Source organism: Schistocerca americana, chromosome 2 (assembly GCF_021461395.2).
Source record: "Schistocerca americana isolate TAMUIC-IGC-003095 chromosome 2, iqSchAmer2.1, whole genome shotgun sequence".
NCBI classification, from domain to species: domain Eukaryota; kingdom Metazoa; phylum Arthropoda; class Insecta; order Orthoptera; family Acrididae; genus Schistocerca; species Schistocerca americana.
The window spans coordinates 198188579-198214590 of record NC_060120.1 but is presented as its reverse complement, the minus strand read 5'-3'; the positions used below and the strand labels follow the sequence as shown (position 1 = coordinate 198214590).

General features: G+C 44.4%; 1 pseudogene; it reads left to right on the top strand.

The window, feature by feature from the left end:
- The first annotated feature begins 21531 nt into the window (after nt 1-21531).
- On the top strand, nt 21532-21649 carry LOC124597717 (annotated as a pseudogene).
- Nucleotides 21650-26012: the final 4363 nt, after the last annotated feature.

Sequence of the window (26012 nt, the reverse complement as noted above, 5' to 3'; positions counted from 1 at the left end):
ACGATACATTTGGAACAGTACAAATTAGGTTCTATAAGCACAAGGATAAATTATATATCTTGTGTACCACTCCTGTGTATGCATTGGAGTAGTATAGTTGTTGCTCTGAACGCATAATTTTTTTGTTCTAAATACCTTGTGCTAAATTATTCTTTTACTAGTCGGTTGGAAGTGTCTAATTTACCTCTTAACATTACGCAATGAATGTAGACACTGAGAAATTTATAGTAAGTTCATCGTGTGGTGACGATCTTTTAATTCGACTTCTTTGTGCTTTGTGTGCTAATATTTCGTCAGATATCCATGTAACAACTAACTCTTAATCGAAACAAAGAAAGGGAATAGTACCGTTATTAGACAGAATGCATGACAAATATGTGTGAACCGAAAACAGGTTAAAATTTGTTTGTAACACAATTTATTTTAATGTTTTATTCCATGGAAACATTCAGATTGGCACAGTTGTGATACGCACATAATTCTCAGTGACGACAGAAAGCAAACGTTTGACGTATGGGTCATCTCTCACACAGGCACACCGAGGTACTCGTAATCCATACCCAGAATGAAGTAGTTGAATGAGGTGTTGTACGGAGCAACGGCGATATTGTAAGGCGAATACAACGGATAGCTGAGAGGTCCGCCGTACCAGATCTCGAATATAAACCCGGACTGCGTGTTGGTGGTGTAGTCGACGGGTATCCTCAGGAGCTGGAGGGGTTCCGCAACTTCTGTGTAGTTGTAGGCGGAGACCACGTGCCACACGCCATCGGAAGTCTGCTGGCTCATGGTGATGTGGATGTCCTGTTGCATAGGGCCCACCGTGTTGTTCTCCAAGTTGCGCAGGTGGGAGCTGAGGTAAAGAGCAGTCACCCTGTACACGTCCTTGTAGGTGTGCGGCGTGTTGAAGATGCCTACGCAGCACTGCGCCTCGCCCACATAGTTCTGTGTATCCCGGAACAGCATCGACACCTTGGGGTAAGCGGCTGCAAACACACATACATGCTCACAAAATGGCATTACTAACGCTAACTATACGCTGTTTGACAGTTGCTAAGAAACAGGGACGTTGTTGGACAGGACTAATCACAGGCTATGATGAACGATATGAAACACAATACATACGTAACAGAGGTGGAGTAGTATGTAGATAACAAAAAATGGTACAGATTTCACCACATAGGGAATGAAGATAACAGACATAGATTATGTGATCAAAAGTATCCGGAAACCGCCAAAAACATACGTTTTTCATATTAGGTGCATTGTGATGCCACCTATTGCCACGTACTCAGTATCAGCGATCTATGTAGTCAATAGACATCGTGAGAGAGCAGAATAGGGCCCTCCGCGTGGACTTCGAATTTGGTCAGGTGATTGGATGTCACTTGTGTCACACGTCTGTACGCGAGATTTCCACACTCCTAAACATCCCTGTGTCCACTGTTTCCGATGTGATATTGAAGTGGAAACGTGACGGGACACATACAGCACAGAAGCGTACAGGCCGACCTCGTCTGTTGACTGATCGCCGACAGTTGAAGAGGATCGTAATGTGTAATATCCACACCATCACACGGGAATTCCAAACTGCATCAGGATCCACTGTAAGTATTATGACAGTTAGGTGGGAGGTGAGAAAACTTGGATTTCATGGTCGAGAGGCTGCTCATAAGCCACAAATCACGCCGGTAAATGCCAAACGACGCCTCGCTTGGTGTAAGGAGCGTAAACATTGGACGATTGAACAGTGCAGAAACGTTGTGTGGACTGACGAATCACAGTGCACAATGTGGCGATCCGGTGTGGGTATGGCGAACAGCCGGTGAACGTCACCTGCCAGCGGGTGTAGTGCCAACAGCAAAATTCAGAGGCTGTGGTGTTATGGTGTGATCGTGTTTTTCATGGAGGGGGCTTGCACCCCTTATTGTTTTGCATGACACTATTACAGCACAAGCCTACATTGATGTACACTCCTGGAAATTGAAATAAGAACACCGTGAATTCATTGTCCCAGGAAGGGGAAACTTTATTGACACATTCCTGGGGTCAGATACATCACATGATCACACTGACAGAACCACAGGCACATAGACACAGGCAACAGAGCATGCACAATGTCGGCACTAGTACAGTGTATATCCACCTTTCGCAGCAATGCAGGCTGCTATTCTCCCACGGAGACGATCGTAGAGATGCTGGATGTAGTCCTGTGGAACGGCTTGCCATGCCATTTCCACCTGGCGCCTCAGTTGGACCAGCGTTCGTGCTGGACGTGCAGACCGCGTGAGACGACGCTTCATCCAGTCCCAAACATGCTCAATGGGGGACAGATCCGGAGATCTTGCTGGCCAGGGTAGTTGACTTACACCTTCTAGAGCACGTTGGGTGGCACGGGATACATGCGGACGTGCATTGTCCTGTTGGAACAGCAAGTTCCCTTGCCGGTCTAGGAATGGTAGAACGATGGGTTCGATGACGGTTTGGATGTACCGTGCACTATTCAGTGTCCCCTCGACGATCACCAGTGGTGTACGGCCAGTGTAGGAGATCGCTCCCCACACCATGATGCCGGGTGTTGGCCCTGTGTGCCTCGGTCGTATGCAGTCCTGATTGTGGCGCTCACCTGCACGGCGCCAAACACGCATACGACCATCATTGGCACCAAGGCAGAAGCGACTCTCATCGCTGAAGACAACACGTCTCCATTCGTCCTTCCATTCACGCCTGTCGCGACTCCACTGGAGGCGGGCTGCACGATGTTGGGGCGTGAGCGGAAGACGGCCTAACGGTGTGCGGGACCGTAGCCCAGCTTCATGGAGACGGTTGCGAATGGTCCTCGCCGATACCCCAGGAGCAACAGTGTCCCTAATTTGCTGGGAAGTGGCGGTGCGGTCCCCCACGGCACTGCGTAGGATCCTACGGTCTTGGCGTGCATCCGTACGTCGCTGCGGTCCGGTCCCAGGTCGACGGGCACGTGCACCTTCCGCCGACCACTGGCGACAACTTCGATGTACTGTGGAGACCTCACGCCCCACGTGTTGAGCAATTCGGCGGTACGTCCACCCGGCCTCCCGCATGCCCACTATACGCCCTCGCTCAAAGTCCGTCAACTGCACATACGGTTCACGTCCACGCTGTCGCGGCATGCTACCAGTGTTAAAGAGTGCGATGGAGCTCCGTATGCCACGGCAAACTGTCTGACACTGACGGCGGCGGTGCACAAATGCTGCGCAGCTAGCGCCATTCGACGGCCAACACCGCGGTTCCTGGTGTGTCCGCTGTGCCGTGCGTGTGATCATTGCTTGTACAGCCCTCTCGCAGTGTCCGGAGCAAGTGTGGTGGGTCTGACACACCGGTGTCAATGTGTTCTTTTTTCCATTTCCAGGAGTGTATTAAACACCTTCTTGTTTCCCACTGTTGAAGAGCAATTCGGGGATGGCGGTTGCATCTTTCAACACGATCGAGCGCCTGTTCATAATGCACGGCGTGTGGCGGAGTGGTTACACGACAATGACATCCCTGTGATGGACTGGCCTGCACAGAGTCCTGACCGGACCTTTGGGATGTTTGAACGCCGACTTCGTGCCAGGCCTCACCGACCCATATCGATACCTGTCCTCAGTGCAGCACTCCGTGAAGAATGGGCTGCCATTCCCCAAGAAACCTTCCAGCACCTGACTGAATCTATGCCTATGAGAGTGGAAGCTGTCGTCATGGCTGAGGGTGGGCCAACACCATATTGAATTCGAGCATTACCAATGGAGGGCGCCACAAACTTGTAAGTCATTTTCAACCAAGTGTCCGGATACGTTTGATCACATAGCGTTCGTAACATTCGTGTTTGACACAGGTCAGATTCGCAACATAAGGTCGATGCCTGACTCTCAGTAAGGAATATGCCCTCCTCGCGCACGAATGCACATTTTTCGCCTTCTATTCATGCTGGGTACCACACTGCTGAGGAGTTCTCGGATGGTATTGTCCCATACCGCTCTCAAGGCAGTATGCATTTCTTCTACGATTCATGTAGAGGGTGTTCATTGAGAAACACGTTTCACCAGAGCATTCCAGGTATGCTCTTTAGGGTTTAGATTTGTGGATTACGCAGACCACATCGTAAGTTCAGTATCTCCAATATCCAGTTACACCGCAGCGGTCCTGTTTGGGCGAGCTTGGTCGTCCATAAAGAGAAAGTCGTGACCAACATTATCTAGAATAATTTCCCTGCAATACCACCGTTCTGGAGCCTTACCTTGTGCAAAGATATGCAGCAGTATTCGGTCACTGTGCGTAATGCCTGCTCACATCATAACGCCTAGGTCATACCGACGACGCTCATGGACACTGTGGAGTGTACGTGTTCCCCTCTCTCCACACTAATCTGTGGCCACAGTCACTTGTCACAGTGAAGCGTGATTCGTCGTAGAACATCACTCTCCACCACCGTTGCAGACCCCAAGCAGCATATACCTAGAACATTTTTTCGACGATGAAGTGATTTAAGTGGGATGCATTTAACATGTTTCCGAGCATACAAATAAGCCTGATTAATTTGCCTAGAAATGGTTTTGGCTGAGACATGTGTACCGGTAGCTGCTGCAACGTTTGCAGCCAGCTGCCTAGGAATGAGACGTCTATCCATTTTCACCACTTAGGCTATGTATCGATCCTCTTGCGGTGTGGTGATTCGTCTAAGGCCACGAGCATGCTTCCGCATGACATTTACACCGGCATCGGCCTTTTTAATCGCGAGATCACGATTTCGGATGCCGCGCGGGATTAGCCAAGCGGTCTGGGGCGCTGCAGTCACAGACTGTGCGGCTTGTCCCGGCGGTGGTTCGAGTCCTCCCTCGGGCATGGGTGTGTGTGTGTTTGTCCTTAGGATAATTAAGGTTAAGTAGTGTGTAAGCTTAGGTACTGATGACCTTAGCAGTTAAGTCCCATAAGATTTCACACACATTTGAATTATTTCGGACTCATTGATTACTGTGGCCACAGTAGTGACACTTTGGCTGGCTTCGAGCCGTCCGGCTGCTCGTCCGCGATCATAAGCACTCAAATGATGTGTTGCAGACTTGTTGCCGTACCACACGGAATGTTGGAGTAATTGGTTCTACAACAACCTTCGTCAAACAGAGTACGGCAAGAACTGTCATATGCATAGAAAATGTTTCTGGATAGGCTTCGCTGCAGCTACCACGTCCAGGTCTCCACATTTTCTCCTGTCATTGATCGGGTGTTCCGTAGCAATTATCGATTGTTCCACGACAATTATCGGTTGTTCCGTAGCAACTGTCAACCAATGAACTTTTCCTTTAAACATTTGACTACAGTTTCTCCCATCAACTGGTTTGGTGGTTAACGAAATAACCACACAAAACCAAAGTTAGAGGTTCCGATGTCCAGAAGACGGTTGAATTTTTCTTGGAAGACAACGTGACTTTCCACCGGTGAGATGCTTTGTCTGTGCGTAATAAAGGCGAATGTTTCTTTGTTCATACTACACGTTGAAGTGTACTTCAGTATATGGCACGTGGATGGTAGAAAGACGAAGGTGTGTCCGCAGTTTTACCTTTATTCGTTCAGTTGCTGTGCTCACCGAAATAACCTGTGCAAACACCTGTCAAACTTTTCGTAATCTCACGACACAAAAAAATTAGTTACCCCCAGGAGGCGTCCCACAGACACCGTGCAACACCGGCTCTAACTTTGACCTCAGTTCACACAGGAAGACATCCTACATCAGGTATGCGATATCTACACGAAGCCCCCAAATTGTGATTAGATTCCTTAGAGCCATCAGATTTGTGTAAATGTTGCGCAACACGGAGAAACTGACACGCAATACATATGATGACCATCCAGTGCCTAAACCAGTCACCTGCATGCAAGAAATACAGTTACTCGTAATGAATTTGTCCCTGTAACGATCTTAATAGACGGCCGTGAATCTGGAAATCAACGTTAGATAGAGGAGGAAAATAAACTAAGTGAGACAGTGGTGACGTCATTTGATACACTTGTGAAGAGACTGCATCTGGAAGGAAGATAGGAATCAGGTGGTGTAGTTACCTGCACACGCTATCAACAACAGCAGAGACACCGTCTGCTTTAACATGATGAACATCTGGATCTCTTGTCTCGACTAAGAAGGGACTGAATGTAGAGCCACGAGCTTGACAACGCTTTTTATACAACTAAGAGAGGCCAATTTTGACGTCAGGTATGCCAGAGTGGCCATCGATAACAATGTGGTAGCTGCGGCAGAGAGTGGAGCGCGTTCACGTGTGAATAACATTTCGTATCTGCCACTGATATCAGAGCATGTCAGATACTTCTTGTTTTTTAGTAATCAAACTTGTGACAGGTTTGATGCGGTCTGACACGAATTCGTGTCTTAATAACATTTTGCGACTGCGCGATTTCAACTTAAAGTGAAACATAACGATCATATTAAGCGAAAGCTAGTTAAACTGTTCCTGTGTTTCAGGAAGCGTGGTAGCTTTTGGCTATTTGGCTACGAAGGCACCCTTGTTTCTCTCCCATATACCAGATACTTCATTACACTTCAACTTATAATATGAGTTAAGGTACACTCGGCTTTATTTCACACACACAAAGCATCTCTCGAATGGAAAGTTACGTTAACAGCCAAAAAATATTTAACCACCTTGTGGACATGGGAACCTGTACCTTCCGTTGTTTGCTGTTATTTTCCTGGCTCCCAACGCGCTTGCTGCTATACTCAGACAATCAGTCATACAATTGCTCAAAAAATTAATAAAATGCAGACAGAAGGGTAGTGTGGAGTGAAAAATTATGTTAACCACACACTAAAACTTTCATTAAGATGCGAAGAAGTTTATTAAACCTTTTGCTTCACTGAATCAACCTAAATATAGCAAGTAAAGCTAATGAATAAACGACAGCAGTACACTTCGTAAGCCAGTTATGGGTCCCAGTGAACTATTGAAAATGTTTCTAAGTTCAACCGAGTCTGTTCACACTGAAAGCTCCACACTAGCTAACCAGTTTAACAATTAGTCGAAAACGATTGTAAACTCGAGGACATGTTTCTAAGTTCAGACACTTTTCACCTTGCTGACTCTTTATGAGTCCACACGACTATGTGCCCGTAGACATCCTAGGGGTGAGCCACCGATCCACGCGTATTTTACAAGTCAGCGATTCGTAAACAAAAAATTTCTGAACAGTTTACAAACGTTACCAAATCATCGTCCATAGATACATACGTTTGCACTGCTCCAGCTCTTGCATACGAATAACTCCGGTCAAGTCAGCCTACGTCCTTCTATGCCCTCGTACAGCGTTTACGAAAATCTCCATACATACATTTACCATACATTCTTAACTACTATTTATCTTACTCTATACACATGTACAACAGATTAGACGGGAATTTTCTCAATTTACCGACATTGTCTTTTTTTTTTTTGGTCCAGTTCACTAGTTAGTTCTGTAATCAAATTCTTGTACGTGTAAGCAAGCGCTGCTCTAGCCTGTTTTGCAGCAAAAAAATTATAAACAAATAGAACTAGCTTCATTTACACATAAATACCTAAGTAAATATCTAAACTCGTATTCTGCTGCTACTTTCATTATTTTATTAATCATACTGCGTAAAAAAGGCCGTTTTATGTTCAGAATACATATACGAACACGTAGTTTAAAATCAACATAAATAAATATTAAATGTTGTTCGTTGGTAAGCGCATCATTTAGAACTGCTCGACTGATCTGATTATTTTTTTTAAGTTTTCAACATTTCGCGACCCTGTCAGCTACTGTATAAATATTAATTATAAATTAACAATAGCCTCAGTTGCAAATGAGGCTGTTGTTAATTTAAAATTAATTTTTTAAGTGTTCGTAATAGTCAGAATAAAGTTTTAGTGAAAAAAATTGGAAAAGTTGCCGAAAAAATGGAAAATTCGGGAAAACCTGAAAGTGTTTTTTTCTACGAAACTTTTGTATGAATTCAAGACCATAATCCACGATTCGAACGAAGGATACGCGTAATTCTTTTTTGTTTTGTTCGTTATGGTCCTGGAAAAGGTATGAGGAAAAATTCAGGAAAATTAGAAGGGAAAGTCGGAAAATCAAAAATCGTAAGTTTCGTATAAATGTTCGGCCATAGCTGACTATAAGGAACTATGTATTTGGTTGATTCTTCCTTACTGTGTTCGCTATGCTCCCGGGATGGAAATTACTCCATTGAATGTTTTCAGTTGAAACAAAACCTGTGGAAGATCTAGACAAAAATTTGGGAAAACGCGTTCCATCCTAAATTAAAATACCCAATTCCGATTTATTTCGTTACTACGTGCGCAAATGTAGTTTGACAGCTGACAGCCAAATTGTGAATTGTGAAGTGACAGACAGGTATACAGTAACAACGAAGTGAATCAGTTGTTCGTTTTAATTGGACTGCGATTAGTCGCATCGCACATTGTGTCGCAATCGACACTATTTGAATTGAAGTGACACTATTTAATCACATTGCGATGCAGACAGTAAGATGGAGCAAGTTATGCCTCAGAACCCACAACGCTACAAACCAAATGAATTTTGGATGTGATCGGACTGCAGTGCAACGAGATGAAGGAAATTAAATTGAATGGAATCGATTTCCACAAACACTTTCAGCACTTACACAAGAAGAAAGAGAAAATGCGAACGGATGTGATATCCATCGAATGCGACGTCATCGATCAGTTAAAGCCAACAATGAATTTGTGACAAACAAATGTTGCGTTGAATACTCATCGAGCTGCATTCCGTTACGGCGTGACAATGGATTATAGTGCAGACCAATCCGTTCTAGTGGATTGATGATCGTTGCGTGCGCACATTATAAGGTACTGAAATACGTAAACGAGAACCGTGGACTGCGTTGCAAATTGGCGCCATTGGTCCCGCCTCCAGAGCCATTGCGCTCATTGCTTGCTGGAAAAGTAATAGATTCCTCCCATTACCTAACACAAATCCAGAAATACAGCAGTTGCTTTCAAATTACTTCATTTGGCGCAACAAATGCGTGAGAACGCAGTTTGCTTATGAATTTCCCATCGGCGTACTTCTGAATGTATTCCTCCCCAAATCGAATATCCATGGCCACAATAGTTAATAGATATAGAAATACGTTTTTTTCTAATTTTTACTTTGTTTACACATTTCCAACGGCTTTTCACAAATTCACACAAAACTATCACAAAAAAATTTATTGGAATTTGGACAGGACAATGTCCCTTGTGTCAGCTAGTGAACAGTGTTTGTTAAGTTCGACAAGGATGTTCCGATAGATATTCGTGAGCCCTGTCCGTGGACACAATAAAAGAAGTCACGCTAGGCATTGGGAGATACTAATTTTTAAAGTTGTGACGCTACAACGCAGTCCTTCTTATGAATTTTTACGCATACTTAACACATGAAACTGTTTGTATACGATGTATTGTCTAGTGTAAATATGTATTGTAAATACTATGTTTAAATTATGTAATATTTAACACTGGCAAGTCAGGGCATATTTAGTTAACGTTGAAATCAGAAAGATTGTTTTGTCGCGTCTCTGGGCGCGGGAGCGCGCCAGCAGGCAGTAGTAGCAGTGACGCCGTGCTCGGAGTAAGACGTACAGTCGAGTGCTGCTAGTCCTAGCTGTGTTACATCTAACGGCTAGTGTGTGGATCTAAGTAATGGTCGGCATATCTGGAAGCATGGCCGGGCAAGTTATTATGGACTAATGGGCACGGTGCTGAAGAAACGAGGACTTAAATGTGAAGCGCACTGTGGGCCCAAGTCGTAACAGTAAAAGCCCACTGCCACGTTGTGTCGCCGCTGTGGACTTCCGTCGATCCACCGACAACGAGGGAAGTAAGATCTACGTAATTTTCGTAGGATAAAATTGTAGAAGGCTTGCCAGTGGCTGTGCTTTTCTCTGAAGTTGAACAATTAATAACAAGCACTTTATAATCGAAGTGTTCCAGTTACATTCCACCCGACAATAACACCAAGTAGGTTCCTCCCAATCCTTACCTTATTGAACCGAGCGTGTCACGCCATTATCAAGAGAAAATATGTTAATTAACAAATTATTTGCATAGACGGTGATGAGTAAATTTCAGACTGGTTATCGTAGTTAATTGTTGCTCTTAATAAGCTTACGCCAACCGTAGTAACGTAATAAGAGACTGAAGTAATAAATTTGATTATTAAGATTTATTTCAATGCATTTTCAGCTGAAGTTAATTCAAGGGTATTTCATGAAACTATAAAGCTCATTCCACCTGACAATCCCCCAATTAATGAATTATTATCATTCAAACATAGTTAATCAATTATTGGCAATATATTTCATTTATCAGTAGATTAAACTGTGCAAAGTACCTCATTTTAAAGACAGAATGACAGTCCATTATTCAAAATCTCGATAGATAATTATCTGTGTTGTCAGCATTGCACTTAGCTGACAAATAATGAACAAAATAAGTGTAGTTAGATTGTTATGACATTGTTTTATATGACTACTGAGCCTCACACAGCACTTACTTAAAAGTTCCCGTTCCACCTGCTGCGCTACAAACAGGTAAACTTTATATTTGACACAATTATTCACGTACTCAACAGTACTGTTGCTCATCAGTTCAGCTGGTGACCGATTTTTTAATTGCTTTTACAACTTAATCATTTCTCTCGGCAAAATTTCCACTGCCAAAATTCATTTCCAAATTATTTCCATTATTTCATTTACCGATCGTTATTGAATGAAATTACTCATTCAATAACGATCAAGTTATAACGTCTCCTGTTTCCCCGCGGAATAATCATTATTTACTTCGGATTCCTTATCCCGACGCGGGTCAAAATTCATAATTCACGGTCATTGTTAACTTGTAATTTCGTAAATCCCGGGAAGCAGTGGGGTGTTATAAAGTTCACTTCCACTGTAAAACCTCTGATAAAGAATAATTTAAAAACAATCTGCTACATTGATGGAGGAGGCGCTTTCCTGTTCGCACATGCCAGGACGCTCCCCTCCCCCCCCCCCTCCCGCCCTTTATTTCCTCACCCTAGAGCTGCCAAATACATGCGCACTCAGTAACGTCTGTTCTTCAAAGTTTTGGCTCGCTGTTTCGTCACAAAACCCTCACCTGCCACACCATATACGCATAGTGTAGCAAGTAGCACCAAACACTAATAACTGTGTCAATGTATCTCCAACAAAAATAATCTCCATATTCTACACAGAAGGAAAAATTAAAGTTCAGAGAAACTTATCCGGCTGTAGTCCTGCTAATCTATTTGGCAGCATTTTTCTACCTTAACCTTTATTTTACAACATTTATAAACATATGTGTGTTTCTGTGTGAACGAAAAAGTAAGTACATATCTTTTAAGAAAAGCGTAACAGCAAATTTGAACGTAATAAACTAATTACTGTAGCCTCCCGTATTTATGTGTATATAATATGTCTGGTAAACACAATAAATAAACAAAAATTAGCCTTTCTTGATCAAAGTACCATAACAAATTTCTTAAAATTATTGCTTATCAGTGAAAGGTATGTGCTAAGGTCCGATCAGGGTAGATTCAGGAAATAAAGTCGGTAGTTGCCAACCGCAAGGTGCAATGGGTATAATATCTTTGAGTAGGAGGACCTTTGATGGTTAAGAGAGCCGGGCGTGTGCAGTAAAAAACTCGCGAGTCGCAGCTAGGTGCCCGGAGGAAGCAGACGTGTGGTGACAGCTTTAAGGTAGGACACGCGCTCGCTGCGCAGTTACACTGAGCAAACTTTAGCGCAAAAAGGAGAGAGGATATATAATGATTTCAAAAATGGGTTTTTGTTAAATTATGTTCACAGTTAGGATTTGTATGTCCAAGGTTTGACGCAGTAAGCGTTTTATAAAATTTTTTGTAAGAGTGATTCGTGCTACAAAAATGTTGGAAATGGTAGGTTTTATGTGTGACTTAAAATTTTAACAATATATATATTGTGATCAACAATACGTTTAAATCTAACAGCCTGAATCATAATCCACATCCTTTGCCTGTACTGAATATGAAAATGAGTAGTAAAGTAAAGTTATCCACCAATGAAAGAAAGTAAAGAAAATGAAGCCTCTAGGCAAAATGTATGTGCAGTTCATGGTTTGAAATCGATTTTGGTATAACTAAAGTTATCGGAGCAAAGTTATTTCAAATAGAAAATTTTATGCCATTGCACAACTGACATTATTCAAGGCAAGATATAATTTCTTTAAGTAAACATCAGGGCCAAAAGTTAATTTTTCAGTAGCATCTTAATGCCATTGCACAAACGGCATTATTATCTTAAACTTGAATGCTGAGTCAAACACATGTTGCGTTACTGGCAAAATGGAGGAGTGCAAGAAACAAGTTTGCAGGTGCAGTCAGATGCAGGTTTGTTGAATAATTAATTTGGAACAATTTTATCATTGATACTTTCACCAATTAATAAGGAAACAATTTCGGTTGGATACTTTCACTTGGCGACTTCCTGTGTGGTGACGTTCTTGGATATATTTTCCGTAACTGTGGACTTTGTTTTCGAGCATTCCTTTCGCCACCACTGTTTCAGCTGTGCGCTGCGTTGCTAGTTGCCTAATATTGCGTTTGCTGCTACGCTTGTGAATAGCTGCTTTTAGCTCTGCTTCTACTGATTTTATGTGTCTATTCTAATTCTTTTACTTTTTGTGTACAAAATACCGTCTTGTGAATTACGACCATTTTGAATTTTTGGCCGCCATATTGTCTCCCTCAAGATGTCCAAAACAAATCGACAGGGTGATAAATTACAATACGCAATTCCTCAAAATCTCGTAAGCAACAACATCCAGATAATGAACCTAGGTTTGTCATGTAATCCTCCTACCTCACAAGCTGATCAGGAATTTGACAACACTGCTGCGGCAAGTAATGACGCCACAGAGTCACAAAATTCCGCATCGGTTCCTCTTCTGCCTTCAGATTCTCAGAACGTAGTAAGCCAATTAGAAACAGTTTCCCATGACTCGTTCATGTTAATTCAATCTTCACAAAGCCATGTGGTTGATTCCGACAGCCAATTTCTCTTGCAATATTCTTCCACAGACAGAGAAATTGCTCCATCTGAGAATCTCAAACAGCTTTTAGCAACCCTCCCCAGCAATATGAGCCGCAACACCCAAATCCTAAGGTGATATCCCCAGCTCTAGTTGAAGATAAATTAGATCATTTTCTTGGACTACTGAGCGAACGTGACGCAAAGAGTGATGAACAATTTGCTCAATACCGTGCAGACCATGCAGAACGTGACAACAGATTAGCAGGACGATTAGACGCTTTGTGTGCTGACAACGCAAAACGTGATGAATACCTTACCGGTAACATTCCGAAATTAACCCAAACTATCGACACATTTAAAGACGTAACTGACAATAAATTACAGGATATTATTGAAACGCATAAGCGCGACGTTACTGCCCTTAGGGACAGAATCAATGCACTACTTCCATCTGAGTCTATTGAAAAGTTGCTACGAACGTCTGCTGCTCATTCTGAGCACATACAGGTCTTAGAATCATGTACCGAATCCCTTTGGCCGCGCCGGCCGGAGTGGCCGCGCGGTTAAAGGCGCTAAAGTCTGGAACCGCACGACCACTACGGTCGCAGGTTCGAATCCTGCCTCGGGCATGGATGTGTGTGATGTCCTTAGGTTAGTTAGGTTTAAGTAATTCTAAGTTCTAGAGGACTTATGACCACAGCAGTTGAGTCCCACAGTGCTCAGAGCCATTTTGAACCTTTGGCCGCTCTGTCGTCGCAGACCGCAGCTCATCTCCGTCGGATATACTGGAGTTACGTGTGCTGTCATCCTTCTCTCGCCTTCTGGTAGCCGCTTGCCGAGTCTCCGAACTCTCCGTACATCATTTATGTCATCGCCCCGGTGAAAGTAGTCTGTCTGTCGTACCTGGGCGACCTCGACCGCACCCGCCGCCAGTTGGGTTATTTGCCGGCCGTTCACCTCCCATGTTACATCGGGCAGTGAAGCACGTCAGTCTCGCCTCTCTAGTCTCAACTACTGGCGTGTGTGTAATTCTGCACAGTCCTCAAAGCCAGTCTCGGTTCACAATTGTACGCTAGAGTGATAAAAGTCATGTGATGCCTCATATATCGTGTCGGACCTTCTTTTTCCGGGCGTAGTGCAAAAACTAGACACAGCATTGACTCACTCATTGGAAGTACCCCGCAGAAATATTGAGCCATCGTGCCATTATAGCCGTCCATTACTACAAAAGGGTTTCCGGGACAGGATCTTGTGACCCGTTGATTACGTCCCATACATGTTCGATGGCCTTCATGCCGGCCAGTCAGGGTGGTCAAATCATTCGCTCGAACTGTCCAACATGTTCTTCAAACCAAAATCGAATAACTGTACCCCAGTGAAATGGTGCATTGTCATCCAAAAAAATTCCATCGTTGTTTCGGAGAATGACGTCCATGAACGGCTGTAAACGCTCTCCAAGTAGCAGAACATAATAGTTTCTAGCCAATGATCGGTTCAGTTGCACCATAGGGCCAAATTAATTCCATATGAACACAGCCCACACCATTATGGAGCACCACCTGCTTACACAGTGCCTTGTTGACAACTTGGGGCCATGGCTTCGTTGGGTCTGCGCGACATTCGAACCGTATCATCAGCCCTTGACAACTACAGTTGGAAGTCATCTAACCAGGTCATGGTTTTCAAGTCGTCTAGGGTCCAACAGACGTGGTCACGAGGCCAGGAGAGGCGCTGCAGGCGATCTCGTGTTGTTAGCAAGGTACTCGCGTAGGTCGCCTGCTCCCATAGCCCATTTACGCCAAGTTTTGCCGCACTGTACGAACGACGGATACGTTCGTCGTACGTCCTACATTGGTTTCTGCAGCTATATCTCGGAGAGCTGCTTGTCTGTTAGCACTGACAGCTCTATGCAAACGCTGCTGCTCTCGGACTTGGCCGAGCGGTTCTAGGCGCTTCAGTCTGTAACCAAGCGACCACTACTGTCGCAAGTTCGAATCCTGCCTCGGGCAAGGATGTGTGTGATGTCCGTAGGTTAGTTAGGTTTAAGTAGTTCTAAGTTCTAGGGGACTGATGACCTCAGATGTTAAGTCCCATAGTGCTCAGAGCCATTTGAACCAGCTGTCGGACGTTAAGTGAAGGTCGTTGGCCATTGCTTTGTCCATGGTGAGAGGTAATGGTTAAAATATGGTATTTTCGGCACACTACTGACAGCATGGATCTAAGAATATTGAATTCCCTAACGATTACCGCATTCAGAGTTTGTCAGTTACCGTCGTGCGACCATAATCACTTCGGACAACTTTTCACATGAATGACCTGAGTACAAATAACAGCTCCGCCAATGCACTGTCCTTTATTCCTTTGTGCACGCGATCCTACCGCCATCTGTATATACGCATATCGCTATCCGATAACTTCTGTCGCCTGAGTGTATTACAGTATTACGTACAACCTAGTGAATATCTTCGTGAGAATGACTACGCAAATATTGGGTACTCTAACAGGAGGCAGTACATTTAAAAATGAGCACTAATTCAGGTCCAAGTGTAATGTTAAGCAATATAAAATATACAAACTTCTTTAAAACATCAAAAATTTCATGACTTTCGCAAACAGGTGTATTTATTATTGCTTTTATAATTGGCTGACTGTGCCGCTAATGGCAACGTGATCCTTGCATCATTTGAATCACGCGAGTTTAGTGTAGGTGAAGTGTGGGTTTAGTACAAGGTTAATGGGTTGTTAGTTTATCGGTATTGATCCACATTCTACTCATGCCATGCCTTAAGTGTAACACTCTTGGTTAAATTGCATGCGTATTAAACCTACTTATTTAGGTAGATCATGAAAATAAACTACAATATATAAAGATTAATTAAACAAATTAAGATATTGGTATACATTTAAGGTTTTCCACTGTAGGATGGTACCATCCATACGAGTCTATTCGCCATTGTTCATCCTTATTTCATAGAATATCTCCTTCATTAGAGCTTCATACGTTGCAAGGTTTATCTGGCGACAAAAATCTCACAAGACAAAAACAATATCCTACTACGAATTATACATATCAAGCTATTCTATGACTTTAAAGTTGCTGTATCTGAAACCGAACTGAGATGCTCGTCATGTTACCTTGTACTCCTCTTGGAAGACCAGCGGCCTGAGCTGGCGAGGCGAGCGCATCGCTGCTGTTGCGCGCTTCGCTTACTCGGCCGTTGAGAGCTCGTGAAGAGGTTTTCTGTGCTGTGGGCGCTGCGGAGAGCAAATTGTCGTGCGTTGTTTTGACAACAAATTGTCGTGTTCCGCGCCTCGCAGCATGGGAAAGAAGGGTGCGCAGAGGAAACCTGCCGCTACGAAGGGTCCTTCGGTTGTGCGACTCACTGAGTCTGCCGACCGTGCAAGGAACTCCTGTGAAGACGAGTCGCGGCCTGTCCCCCCTTTGTACGTCAAGTGCAAAGGCGGGTGGACAGCGCTGTTCGACACCATGACGAAATGCGCTCGGAACGAGGTGGTCTACGAGTCTGTCGATACAGACTCGCTGATCTGCGTTCGAGCCGCAAACGTGGCCGACCACAGGGCGATCAAGGTCGCAGTGGCCGACCACATCGTCGACGCGCCGCCGGCGCGTGAGAAGGCACCTTCCGTAGGAAGGATGAAGACGACTAAGGCACTCCTCAGGGGGTTGCCTTGGTGCTGTGACGAGGCAGCGGTCCGGGAAGGGCTGCTGCGAGCCGGGTTTGGTAATGCAGCCGCAAGGTTGCACAGCCGGACCAACAGGAAGAGGGCGCCGCTCTATGCCGTGACCGTGCAAACGGTCGACGGCGGGAGCGACATCTTCGACATGCGGAAGTTGCTGGGCATCCCGGTTACGACGGAGGCTCTCCCGACCGCCATGGATCCTCAGCCCCAGTGCTTCAGGTGCCAGGGCGAGGGCCATGTTGCGAAGTACTGCCGCAACGCGGCGCGGTGCGTCAAGTGCTCAGGTGAGCACGACAGCCGCGCCTGCGACCGCGGCAGCAACGCTCTGCCGACTTGTGTCCGGTGTGGCGGCCCGCTCGTCGCCAGCTGGCGCGGTTGCGCGGCTTTCTCTAGCCGCAGCCGTGCCGGGGGCGGCGAAGCGGCCGCGGCCGCACCGACGCAGCAGCAGAAGAGAAGACGACGTCGGAAACGGCGTAGGGCGGAGAACAGCCCGGTGCAGCTGAGGGACGGCGCAGCAGCAGATCCACCTGCCAGGGGCGGGGACGGCCGCTCGGAAACGGGCCGCCAGGACGCAGCTCGCCCTCCCGCGAAGAGATGTGACCTCGAGCTCGGCATCGCCGTGAAGGAGGCCACAGCAGCCCTCAAAGCCGTAATGGCGGTGGAGAGGGCTGCCTTCGCAGCCGCCGTGGCTGCAGAGAAGGAAGAGGCCTTGAGGCAACTGCGTGCAGTCTTCGCCCAAGGCCTCAGTGCAGTCGTACCTGAGAACACTCCTGCGACCTCGCAGAAGGACGTTCGCGCGCCTGTCCCAGCGGTTGCCCCAGCAGCACCGCAGGTGAAAGGTGCAAAGAAGAAAACCGCCAGGGCAGTCTTCATCGCGCAAGCGTCGCCGCGCTGCCGCGCCGAACTTTTGTGTTACAGGGAGTAAGCCACTGCGGCCGGCCCAGGAGACAACGAGGGAGCCCAGCCGCGGCACCGGACTGACCCAGCGAACGACCACGCAGTACATGGGTAACGTTGCACGATACCTCACGCTAACCCCCCTCACCTTGCATGCTCTGTCGCAGCTAGCAAACCGCTACTGCTCTTACTTCCCGTCCTACTGTCGCAGAGATTTTTTTCCCTTGGCGCTGGCCTTGGCACTTTTTTTCCTCTGCTCTTACAACCGCTACCCTTCGATCGCTTTCGACCACTACTATCTCCTGATGGACCATGTTAATGAGTAGCCTTACCCAGACGCATGGATAACATCACAGCCTGCATCCTGTGACGCCTTGATTCAAAACTAACATGCATACGGAGGTGACAGTAGAACTTTTGTGTTGGTCACCACGTTGGTGCGGGCGTGGAGGGGCCCCATCCTTAATTTAATTTCCTCTTGAAACATGTCTGTGTACGAGTAATTTATACTTTACTTTCCCTTTGTCGTTATAATATAAGCACAGAGTTCTGTATAATCTTTGGCGTAATTCTTTTTAATTAATAAGTTTTTATCCATTTTGTTTCCTCTCTCACCAGTGTGCCATTTAAACACGAAAACGAAAAATGTTCACCTTTAAGAGTAGCTACATGTCTCAATCCTTACATCAGCACGAACCAAAATATCCCGCTATTCACAATCGGCGTCAAACACAGTTCTGGGCTCCCTTCTTAAGACCACTTGCACTATTCCTCACGCTAAATTTAGACAACATGATAGACGTACAGGTTTCTGCGTGGGAATAGGAGAATGAAAACATATAAAGTGAATCATAGTCAATAATCAAACATAATAATTATACACAAATAATCGTTGTTGTTGTTGTGGTCTCCAGTCCCAAGTCTGGTTTAATGCAGCTCTCCACGCTACTCTATCCTGTGCAGCCCTCTTCATCTCCCAGTAACTACTGCAACCTACATCCTTCTGAATCTGCTTACTGTATTCATCTCTTGGTCTCCCTCTACGATTTTTACCCTCCACGCTGCCCTCCAGTACTAAATTGGTGATCCCTTGATGCCTCAGGATGTGTCCTACCGACCTGTCCTTTCTATTAGTCAGGTTGTGCCGCAAATTTCTCTTCTCTCAAATTCTACTCAGCACCTCCTCATTAGTTACACGACCTACCCATCTAATCTTCAGCATTCTTCTGTAGTACCACACCTCAAAGGCTTCTATTCTCTTCATGTCTAAACCATTTATCGTCCATGTTTCACTTCCGTACTTGGCTACAATCCGTACAAATACTTTGAGAAAGGACGTCCTGACACATCAATAATTATGCACAAATAACCACACACAACTGACACACAAATAGGCATGACCATGATTAACCAACTTATTCTAATTGAGGAAGGAGAAGCACACAGCAGTTAGTTTCTATCCCATTAGCTTTTATTATTCTTCTAAATCTAGAGTTAGGCTATAAATAGTTAACTTCAATGCATTTTAACTACAGCTTAACAGACTCGCGGCAGTACCTGTCACCATATGTTCTTAAAGGTGTGTAAGCAGAAGGAAAACATATCACCTTTCTGTTGAATATACACCTGTAACAACATGTTGTGACATTTACTGCAGCGAGTTTATTGAATTGTACCTCAAATGCACTGAAAGGAAATTTTGGAAGTTTGTGGTAAGGTCTTACGGGACCAAACTGCTGAGGTCATCGGTCCCTAAGCTTACACACTACTTAATTTAACTTAAACTGACTTACTCTAAGGACAACACACACACACCCATGCCCGAGGGAGGACTCGAACCTCCAACGGGGGGGAATGCACTGAAGATGGCTATTTATAGCCTAAATCTAGATTTTCAAGAATAACAAAAACTAATTGGGACCTCGACTGACTGCTGTGTGTCTCTCCTACTTGATAATCTACGGTCGATGTGCACGAAGGTTCCTTTAGAATCAAAGTTGATTATTCTAATTAATACTAACGGCAACAACCTTTCCTGAAATTCTTTTCACTGTGTCGTGATGTATTACTTGTAACTCTTACTTAATACCACTTATTCTAATTACTTAAGTACTAAATATAATCCCAAACAAAACACAGCAAGATGCTCCCTTTTCTCTACGAATAATTCTGTGTGTCTGATCTTCAAATGGCGCTCAGTGTCCGCAGGCGAGCACTTAAATCTTGTTCTATGTACTACCACTCTCTCGGTTCGTGATTTGCATGACTGAATTGTTTATTTTCTCACGTTCGTGCTCCCTACCGCTGCGTACAGAATCGCCTTCGTCATCTCTCTTCTCTCTAATAGCACTCTACACGCCAGATTTCTTCTAGCCGTCTCTTAAGTTCATCCACGATCTGTTTCTTCTGACCGGTTAGGTCCCAACAATATCTCCTAGTCAGCTTCACCTGGCACGACCAAATGATTTCGGTATTGGAGATTGGTTCGTCGAGACAAATGTTCTCCTTGCCTAGCTCTTTAAGTAATAGGAGTAAGTTCCAGAATCTCGTCTCTCTTATAGCGCATAAACTTAACATTTTTTTGTTTAATCACGTTTTGAGGCTTTTATGACCAGTAGATCTCCAGAAGTTTATCGCTGAAAGCCACTAACTTTAAGCATTTCTTAATAACTCGGAGTAGTCTATCCAGTGCCTCTGTGTCTAGGTGCGTCATCACATAATCTAGGCGACAGGGTTCTGAAGTTTTGGGAGCAAAGCAATTGTCGAATTGTCTCACCCAGACCACCGGATGTACTGATGTGCCATCCTGTTTGAAAATATATGGGAATGTGTAGGCCTCTTTGTCCCGCATTTCCTTTCCTCGTGACATTTCTTCTATTCCTGTCTCATGATTTCGACCGTTCGCATCTTACCATTATCTACAAGGCTAACCCAAACGCCATTAACAATTGATTTTGTACTGCAAGTTTGGTTTGCATTTTTGTTCATGGCCTGCTCACAATATACTAGCCTAACGTCATCTATTCTTTCCTCTAATGCACATAGACTTTGTGTCTGGAATTGAAGAGTGTCCGCGTGCGACTTTCCTGCCTTCTTGTTCTAAAGATGGTTGGCTTTGTTCTGCAGTTGTTTGAGTGCAGGGAGCAACCGTATTACCCTGTATTCTATCTTGGTCTTCACGTGTGTGCTGCTTAGACCAGCATGCCTTTTTCGTATCGCTTCTGCTGTTTTTCAGGGTTTTTACCTGTAATCGGTGCATGGGCCCTTATAATTTTGTCTTTTATAATCTTAGAGTTGGCCGATACATGTCAGCTCGTCTCTCTTTCCGTGTCACTTCTCCAATCTTTCGACTCTACTGCCCATTTCATTATCACCTGACTATTCTTCTCAGTGTTCTTACAATCTTCTTTCGCTTCCATTGCTACTCTCCTCGCTTGTTGCGCATCGTTCTTCGCCTCCTGACCATTTTCTTCGTTTCCTCCGCGATTTTCAGAATTCCCTACGCAAGGGTTGCTACGTATAAGATGTCCTTAAGTTCTTTCGGTATCTTTCCTCCTATGTCCTTATTTTCCATCCGCATTGCTTGCAAAAACTTTGTGATCTTAAAATTATCATCTCTAGCTCATTACTTCTGTCTTCCGAAGATGAAGTGAATATAATGGAGTAACATCTCTCGCTGGTTCGTATAACGTCCTGCTCTCTCTTCTTCTTCATAATTGCAAATGTCGTCAATGTTTGCGCATTTCCTTTCCTCCTCTTGTTGTCCTCAATTATAATTCTTCACATCTGTTTTCTAATCGGTTTGACCGTGGTACTCGACTCGTTAATTACTCCCTTATCTTTGCCGTGGCAACGGTCTTGCCACAGTAGATACACCGGTTCCCGCCAGATCACCAAAGTTAAGCACTGTCGGGCGTGGCCAGCACTTGGATGGGTGACCATCCGGGCCGCCATGCGCTGTTGCCATTTTTCGGGGTGCACTCAGCCTCGTGATGTCAACTGAGGAGCTACTCGACCGAATAGTAGCGGCTCCGGTCATAGAAAACCATCATAACGACCGGGAGAGCGGTATGCTGACCCCACGCCCCTCCTATCCGCATCCTCATCTAAGGATGACACGGCGGTCGGATGGTCCCGATGGGCCACTTGTGGCCTGAAGACGGAGTGCTGCTTTATCTTTACCGTGACCAGCAATAACAGAACGATCACTTTTATTTTCTTTATCGCCCAGAACATTTTCCTTATTCAAAGTATTTGTCTCGCTTGTAGCGTTTTCCTCGTTTGTATCATGGCCCGGTAGCGTCAGCACATCGTCCTGACAATCTACAGCATTATCCGTTTTCTGACACATGCGGCCACCAATAATTTCATCCTTCTCATCGTTTATGCAATGAACACCCTTCATCTCTGAGCAGTACGTGTCAGGTATCATCTGGTTGTTCACTCCTTTCAGGAAATTGTATCTCATTGTGTATGCCCAAATTACGCAATTGGGATGACGAATATTATGAATACAAAAGATTTGTACTGATATGTTCACACTTTGCTTCAGTGGTACAAAATACGACATTTACGACGAGGCAGATTCACTGTCCTTATATTGTAAGGTTACTGTGGTCTTCTTGTTTGCTGCTATAATTCAGTTTGGCGTGAAACATTTCGATCTCGCCTTGACTTCTAAACAACCGTAAATCTGTTTCCTCAAAAAACATACTCCTGTTACTCCTCACACTTATGATTCGTCTGTGATCTCCCAGACGCTGATTCCGTCTCAGCACTCTGGATGTAAGGATTTCTGGTACAAATACGACACAAAAACACTATAAAATTCTTTACCACTACTAACTTTTCCTTTAATTCATATTGTTCATCAACTCAACTTTATATCTCTCACAGCTCTCATCATTTCTCCCTCCTTGTACGTAACCAAGTACAACTCACATTTCCTGTGCCGAGTGACCATACTGTCTGCACGTTGTACGAAGTTCCAGTTTTGCTTGATTACACGACACGTCGTGGCCAGTCAGACTACACTGACAATGAGTAAATTTGGTAGGACGTAGATTATCTGCTGATAGTGAGTTCCCCTTGAACTGGCTCAAATCTGGTAGAGCAGTCTCATAAACTAACCTGACGTGAAATACTGGATATTGTGACATAATCTTTCTACTAACACACCCGCGAAAGAATGACGCTCCTCAAAACAACAACAAAAAGTTCTTATAAGGTTTTCTAGTTTCCTGCACACATTCAATCGTATTCGTATGACATTTGCACACACAGAAAACCCTTACTAAACTTCACAACGCTGATATGCAACGCCAGTAAACAAGGTATGAAACAAAACTTATGATACAGTGAACACGAAGCTAAAAGAAATCGAATTACATGTGTTAGTTATTAGCGCCAGTAAAGTACTGTAAACCATCACGGTAATATGTATTGTCTTTTGCCAAGTTACTTAAAGAGAACGCGAAATCAGTTTAAGACTTGAAATAAAAAGTGCTCTCAGCATTCTTCTGTATGCCTAGCCCAATAATGTATAAATTGCTCAAACTGCCACGAATGAAAATGCAATAAGAAAGGCAATCAAATGATAGTATCTACATGTACATCTGGGTCTATATATACATAGATACTCGCAAGCCACCGTACGGTACGTGGCAGAGGGTATCCTGTACCACTAATATTCAATTCCTTTCCTGTTCCACTCGCAGAGTGAGGGAAAAGTAGTGTCTGTATGCCTCCTTTTGAGCCCTAATCTTATCTCCGTGGTCCTTACGTGCATTTTCGTTGGCCGCCGTAGAATCGTTGGGCAGTCACCTTTTTTTTTTTTCAAATGCCGGTTCAATAAAGCTTCTAGATAGTGTTTCTCGAAAATAACCTCGCCTTCCCTCCAGCGATTCCTATTTGAGTTCCCGAAACATCTCTGTAACACTTACCTGTTGTTAGAACCTACGGGAAACAAATGTAGCACACCGCCTCTGAATTGCTTCGATGTCTTCGTTCAATCCTACCTGCTACGGATCCCGAACACTCGAGTAGTACTCAAGAGAAGGTCGCACCAGCGTTCCATATGCGTTCTCCTTTACAGGTAAACTACTCTTTCCTAAAATTCTCCCAATAAACCGAAGTCGACAGCTTCTCTATCACAGCTATCACATCCTCGTTCCATTTCATATCGCTTTGCAACCTTACTGCCAGATATTTACACGAATTTGTCAACCAGGCCATTAGTAATACCGTAGCCGAACATTACAGGTTTGTTCTTCCTACTCATTCCCATTAACTTACATTTTTCCACATTGAGGGCTAGCTGCCATTCATCAGACCAACTTAACTTTTTGTCTAAGTCGTCTTGTATCTTCCTACAGTCACTCAACTTCTGCACCTTACCGTGCACCACGGTATCATTAGCAAACAACCGCAGATTGATGCCCACCCTGTCCGCCAAATCATTTATGATTATAGACAACAACAGGAGTCCTATTACACTTCTCTAGGTCACTCCTGACGATATCCTTGTCTCTGACGAACACTTGTCGACGAGGACAACATACCGGGTTCTATTGTTTAAGAAGTCCTCGAGCCACTCAAGTATCTGTGAACTTATTCCATATGCTCGTACCTTCGTTAACAGCCTGCAATGGGGCACCGTGTCAAATGCTTTCCGAAAATCTAGAAATAAGAAATCTATCTGTTGTTGCCCTTCATCCATAGTTAGCAGTATATCATGTGAGAAAATGGCAAGCACAGTTTAGCACGAGCGCGAGCGATGCTGTCTAAAACCACGCTGATTCGTGGACATAAGCTTCTCAGTCTCAAGAAAGTTTATTGTATTAAAACTGAAACTGTGTTCAAGAATTCTATAGCAATCCGATGTTAGGACATTGGTCTGTAATTTTGCGGGTCCGTTCTTTTACCCTTCTTACATACAGGAGTCACCAGCGCTTTTTTTCTGGTCGCTTAGGACTTCGTGCGAGCGAGAGATTCACGATGAAAGCAAGATTGGTAAGGGGCCAGTGTCGTAGACTACTCTTTGTAAGACCGAATTGCGATTCCATCCGGAGCTGGTGACTTATTTGCTTTCACACCTTTCAGTTGTTTCTCTACGACGGAATGCTTATTACTATGTCGTCAATAGGGAGTCCGTCCGATGGTTAAATGACAATATGTTAGTACCTTCTCCTGTGTGAAAGATTTCTTGAACGTGAATTTCAAAACCTCGTCTATCGATTTGCTATCTTCAACAGCCACGTCAATATGAGGTTTAACAGCCACTTCTATTATCATATGAAATGCTCTATGTTCCGAGCGCGCGCTCCGTACTGTTAGATAAAATGGTGGAGGCAGCACATGTAAGAGTGAATGGAAAGAAACGACGAATTAAAGGAGAACGTAAGAGGCAGAAATGAGGAAAAATGTTGAAAAATGAAAACATAAGTTAAAGTAATAAATGTATTCCTGCAAAACCTAGTCCAGCTCGGGAGGAAAGTCTCATTATTGATCGATAAACTATACCATAACTGGACAGAATGTTTATTGTTGAGTTAGCAGATGTACAGGTCATGATACAGCAATCAAGACAAATAAAGCCATTTATCGTCAGTAGTATAAATGCATCTGACTTCTTACACTTGAGAAAAGCTGCAGATTGTAAAATAAACGCAGCAAATCTAAACATATACAGAGTACAGTGGCTGTGGTTGGACAAACAAAGCCGCATGTAGTTAAGACCAGGAGAAGCTTAAATGGAACTGAGGCCTGGGAAGGTACCCCTCCACATGGCCTGATATTACAAGCCACATCTGTGAAGAAAAGAAGAAATATTTGATTCAAGGGATGTTGTACCTGATCAACATTGACCACATACAGTTTTACAAAAGCAGAATGAACTTTTATTGTCTTTTGCTGACTGTTGAGTTTTGCAACATACAGCTTTTCATTGCATTTCCATTTACAGGAAGTTTTCCATACTACACACAAAAAATAATGTTTTGCATCACCCCGGTTCCCAGTACTCCTTAAGATAGACGTTGACTGTGGACATTGTATCACAGACACAGTCCTTTGAACGTTCAGAGATGTTACTAAACCCACCCAAAGATGTAAACAACCATTCATGAGCAGCGCCTATTAGACGGAGGGGATACGACAGCTGATCAGTTCCAGTCATTCCACCAGGAAGGAGGTAAACGGCTCGTGTTGTCTGTAGTTCAACCATGCCTAGACGGTCAATACCGCGGTTCGATCGCGTCCGCATTGTTATTTTGTGCCAGGAAGGTATCTCAACAAGGGAACTGTCCAGACGTCTCGGAGTCAACCAAAG